Source organism: Elephantulus edwardii, unplaced genomic scaffold (genome assembly GCF_000299155.1).
Source record: "Elephantulus edwardii isolate Elephantulus edwardi_28Jun2011 unplaced genomic scaffold, EleEdw1.0 scaffold00286, whole genome shotgun sequence".
Lineage (NCBI taxonomy): Eukaryota > Metazoa > Chordata > Mammalia > Macroscelidea > Macroscelididae > Elephantulus > Elephantulus edwardii.
Genome location: NW_006400036.1, coordinates 490,173 through 496,224, shown reverse-complemented (window position 1 = coordinate 496,224; position 6,052 = coordinate 490,173). Strand labels below are relative to the sequence as shown.

At 40.1% G+C, this 6,052-nt stretch overlaps 1 pseudogene; it reads right to left on the bottom strand.

The window, feature by feature from the left end:
* Window positions 1–6,052, bottom strand: part of LOC102845954 — a 33,473-nt pseudogene that overhangs the window by 13,164 nt on the left and 14,257 nt on the right.

Sequence of the window (6,052 nt, the reverse complement as noted above, 5' to 3'; positions counted from 1 at the left end):
CTTCCTGGATGATACCTTTGACATCCTCCCACAACTCATCTGGTCTTCGCTCATTAGTGTTCAAGGCCTCAAACCTGTTCCTGAGAGGATTCTGAAATTCAGGTGGTATGAAATCAAAGTCATATTTACACAACCTTATTTACAGAAAATGAAAAACACTTCAAGCATGTGTGTTGCATAAGATACATATGGATTTAATATAGATTGACTCACAACATCTCAACTTTAATATGGATTGGATCACAACATCAAGAAAATAAAAATCTGGACCACCAGGAAAGAATAACATTGATGAGTGGGACCTTCTGAAGATTTAGTCCCAATGTGCGTCAAAAACTAATTCTGAAAGGATGAAAAGAAAACCTACTGACTGGGAAAAAACATTTGGCAATGACATCTCAAACAAGGGTCTTGTAATGAGAATTTACAAAATGTAACAGAGCCTGCACAAGAAAAAGACTGATAATACAATTACAAAATGGGCAAAATATATAGAAAGACCTTTCACAGACAAAAATATTTGGTTAGCCAATAGACACGTGAAGAAATGCTCAAAATCACTAGCAATAAGAGAAATGCAAAGCAAAACCACAGTGAGATATCATCTGACACCAACTGCAGTGGCAAAGTTTTAACAGGACAGCAAGCAATAAAGGTTGGAAATAAAGTAGAAAGATTGGAATTCTTATACACTGTTGGTGGGATTGTAAAATGGAACAACCACTCTGGAAGGCATTCTGGCATATTCTCAAGAAGCTGAGTGTAGAGATTCCATATGACCCAGCTATTCCACTGCTAGGCATAGACCTCAGAACTGAGACAGAAATGGAAAATTTTATGCCCATGGTCATAATATTATTCACAATATCAAAAACATGCAAATAGGCTAAATGTCCATCAACAAACGACTGGATTGAGAAACTGTGGAACATTCACAGGATAGAGTACTATTCAGCACTCAGGAGCCATGATTTTGAAAAATACTACATAACGTGTGAAGGGCTAAAGAGCATTGTGCTGAGTGAACTCATTTAGGAGCATAAGAACAAATACTGTGTAAAACCATGACTGTAAAAACAGAAGGATAATCAGTAAGATTGGAAGGAGTGGCATCCACTTACTAAACAACATGCCTCCAGAAACTCTATGAACTTTGATAAATGTCAATAGTTGTAGAGGGGCTTCAGGCCTTTTGTTCATAGGGTTGCTATGAGTTGTGCTCAACTCGAAGGCAGTCAACAACAACAACAGCCAGTAAGATGTGTATGGATATACAAAAAGGGAAGGATAGGTGAAAGGTGGACTGAGGGTGAGGAGAGGGAGAAATCAAGCGGTCCCAAGTTTGGTGGATGGAAGGAGAGGTGAATAAAGAAAACAATAGCAACCATGTGCATGTATGAAACACAATGTAAACAAATTGATATATGCAAACCAATAAAAAGAACCAAACAATCCTTACTATTGAATGAGCAGGAAACATTATGACAAATGGTGAAAAGATTGACATCAAGGGTTTAATTTTATTTACATCCACATGGTAGTCTACATGGTAGCAGCAGTCAAGAAATGAAAAGACATGTTGCATTAGGAAACTCTACTGTCAAGGACATCACCAAAGTACTAAAGAACAAAAGCATCATTTTAATGACTAATGCACCCCTACTTCAAGTGATAGAATAGTCAATGTCAATGGCTTCCTATGATCTGAAATTTAGACAATGAATAAAGATGACCAAATCAATGCCTTTGAAATGCTGTGCTGGTGAAGAGTACTGAATATCTATCTCATGGACTGCCAAACAACAGTCTTCCTTTCTTAGAGGATGTGCAAACAGTGTTCTTCTTAGAGGCAAGATGGCAAAACTTCATCTCACATACACTGGGCATGTTATCCACAAGGGACTGCTACTGATATGGTTATGTGCCTTTGAGTCACTTGCGACTTCAAGCAATCCTAAGTATAACAGTTCTTTCTTGAACCAGCCTCATTGTCTTTGAAACACTTACTCCCGTTACCCTAGTCAGTCCTTGACCTGCTTCTGCAGCAAACATCTCATGTTTTTCTCACTTTTAGCAAGCAAGTTTATGTCACTCACACAACACAGGCCTTCCTCCAATCCTGATGCTACATGGCTCCACATAAAATTCCGCTTCCAAATGATCTGTTCTGTATATAGACTGAAAAGGAATGGAGATAGTCATTCTATATGTGCACAATAAAGGAGTCTCACTAGGAAGATCTACTATCTAGGCACAAGTGAAATAAGATGGACTAGCTTTTGGCCACTTTGAATAAGACAATCACACAGTATACTATTCTGGAAGTGAAAAACAAAGAAGAATAGTGTCCCATTCATAGTTAAAGAGAAAATTTCAACTTCTATGCTGTACTACAAGGGAAGGTTAAAGAGGTAAGCAAAAGGTTCTAAAGTAAAAGAGCTGAACAAAAGATTTTAAAGACAAGCTTGGGAAGACAAAGCAAAGTTTTATAGTATAATGTGTAGAGAAGTAGAATTGGAGAATAAGAAGGGAAGTTCTTGTGTTTCTCAAGGTGAAATAATAAAAAAATAAATGCAAGGGTCAAGTGGCAATACTGAAGGATTTAAGGGCAAAATTAAGAATGATCAGAAAACATCAAAACAAGATGGAGAAAATACACAGAGCCATTCTACCAAGAACAATTGACTGACACTGGACAATTTCAGGAAGTACCATATGAGCAGGAACAAATCGTAATGAAGAAGTTGAAGGTACACTGAAGGCACTGGTACAAAATAAGGCACCAGGAATCGATGGGATACCAATTGATGATTGAAGTAACACATGCAGCCCTGGGTATGCTCACAATTCTCTTCCAGGAAATAATGAAGATAGCTGCCTGGCCGACTAACTGGAAGAGATCTGTATTTTATCCCATTCTGAGCAAGGTGATCCCACAAAGTGTGGCAAATAGCAAACAATATAATAAACATCACAAAGCAAAATACTGCGGGATATTCGTTCAAAAATGGCCAGAAGAGTACACTGACAGAGAACTAGTGGAACTTCAAGCTCAATTTAGAAGAGGCCATGGCACCAGGGATCTTACCACCAAAGTCAGATGATCTTGGCTGAAAGCAAAGAGTGCCAAAAATAGTTTCTATTTATTAAATTGATTATGCAAAAACATTTCACTGTATAGATTATAACAAATTGTGGCTAATATTGAAAAGAATGGGCATCCCAGAACACTTGATTGTGCCCGTTCAAACCTATACTTAAACCAGAAAGAAGCCATCTGAATAGAGCAAGGACCCTGCTTGGTTCAACATCAAGACAGGACAGAGTCAAGGAGGTCTCCTCTGTTAGGAAGTTCTCATAACCAATGGAAGCTGACTCACATTTGCAAGTGGATCTAGGATCTTCTCACTAGCACAAAGGGGAGTCCAGCAAGCTCTTCCCTATTCTCAACTGAATAAGCTGGGTAGGATTTGGAACTGGCAGTGCCTGGCATAGAGAAGGATCAACTTGTGAGCATATGTGATCAGGGATGACAGAGAGTGCATGCTGTATTTTTCAAAGGATTCTCCTAACCAAACACGAAAGGAATGATGAAGGCCCTGGACAGGACACTCATCTTAGAAGGACAGGGAGCCGATCTGATTAGTACTCACAAGATGCCAGGAAATATGCTGAAAAGGAGGAAAAGTAGGGTCAAAGGAGGACAGAAGGACTCGTAAACCACCTGTGAGACTGGGGCTAGACTGATAACTGAAGCCGACTCATGTTTGGAAGAGGCAATGTGTTCTGGTGGAAAGAGCATGGAATAATAATAGTCAGCTACACTTGAGTTTCATCCTGACTCAGTAGTTTGGAGACCCGAAACAGGGAGCCAGTAACTTGATCTGACACTTTCATCACGATTAACTTGGGATGACATTTCTACTTCATACAGATTAAAGATTAAAAAGAGTATTACATGCAGTGCACCCACTAGAACTCCGAAATCAAACGCACAGAACTTCTTGCTATACTTCTGCTACCTTCCACTCACTCTAGTCCCCAATTATATTACTAATGATTTCCCACAATGAAAACTTCAGGCTGGTTCTATAAAACTATTAGAAAAGGAGTGGATGCAACATGGACACAACTGGGTATGACTTCTACCACTTCATTAAAGAGGAACTGTCTCCACCAGTAATAACCACAGTAACAAGTACACAGCTAAATGGTCAGAAATACCACCCCACCTGGTCCTGAACCTATTTCTATGAATCACTAGGTCCAATATTTATTGCTTATTGACTCACAAACTTTCTGTGGTGAGGTTTATTAGGGAAATATGTTGTGGAGTGAAGGAGGCAAGGAGTATCACAAAAAAGAAGTCCAGTTGAATCCAGCAGTCCCAAACCAGATGAACAGGGAGACATAAGTCCTCAGTTAATTCAGGACACCTTCTCAGTTAACAAGTGAAAGTCCAGGTTCAGTATAGCATCACAAATACACTGCAGATTTCCTCAATCATCCAGGAAACTATTTTACACCACTTAGAAGTCAGCCTTTATTTCAGTTATCCAGAAACAAAATTTTTAGTTGTGGCTACATCTCAGAGTTCTTCTGGATACACCTTGCCACAATCTCTTCACCATCCCTTTCCACCTTCCATGCCTTTCCACCATTTTTTCCATTGCGTAAAGCACTTTGTTTTATTGGTCTCACAGCTGTTAATGATCTCCAAAATTTTATGTCACCAATTGAGGTAAGTGGAGACTATGTCCCCAGTAGGGGCTAACATGGTGAGATTATTGCTGTTGTTGATTGCTATCAACTCGAGTATGACTATGAACTACTCTATGAACAAAATGCCTGAAGGTTTTTTTTATAACTATAGTCATTTATCAAAGTTCATAGAGTTTTCAGAGGCATAACATACTGGGTAGAAAAGCCAATTTTTAAGGTTTCTATCACCACAAAAATATACAGTAATTCCTAGCCCTTCTACTGGGTAAGCCATGAACTCGTGTCTTGAGACCATTTTCCCATAGTTCTCCAGCGTGAGGTTCCAGTAGTGCTCCTTCTGAGTAGAATCCTGGCGCCTCTACTTCTCCTGGAAAAAATACAATTTCATGACCTTTGTTGTTGTTATGTGCCGTCAAGTCGCTTGCGACTCATAGTGACCCTATGAGTCAACAGCTCTAAACCCTGCTCTATCCTGTGTCAATCCCACTTCCTCTGACACACCCATCCCGATTACCCCAGTCACTGAATCAATCTACCTCATAGAGGGTCTTCCCCTCTGGCACTGTCCCTCTACCCTCCCAAGCATACTGTCCCTCCTCAAGGACCTCCTTACATGTCCCAAGTATGTCAGATGTAGCCCCAGAAACCTTGCCTCCAAAGAGCAGCCTGGTTTAACCCTCCCCAGGATAAATCTGTTTGTTTTCTTGGCAGTCCATGGCACATTCAATACTCTTCTCCAGCACCACAGCTCAAAGGCATCAATTTTCCTTCTATCCTCCTTGGTCATTGTCCAACTCTCTGATGCATGACAAGTGATTGCAAAGACTTTGCCATTGCAGTATTTTTATTTCCTGGCTACTGGTGCTAAGAGTGTTGACCATGGAGCCAAGCTGACTAAAGTTGTTAACAATCTCAATTTCTTAACCACCCATCCTGATGCTGCCAATTGGTCCAGTGGTGAGAATCTTTGTCTTTTTGACATTGAGCCTCAATCCATACTGAAGGCTGCAGTGCTTGACCGACCCTCTGCAGCAAGCATTTCAGGTCCTCAATTTCAGCAAGCAGGGTTGTGTCATTTGCATAACGCAGACTGTTAATAGATCTTCCACCAATCCTTAAACATGGCTCAAAAAAAAAAAAAAAAGGCACTTGACCAAGCCTACAGAAAAAATGAGAAGGAATTAATATAGCCAGGAAAGTAAAAGGTGCATTGCCATGGGAAAGTTTGCTATTAGGGACCTCTCCAAAGTACTGAAGAGCAATGGTGTCTCTCTGGAGACTAAGGTGCATCTGATACAGGCCATGGTCTTCACAATCACTTGTTATGCAT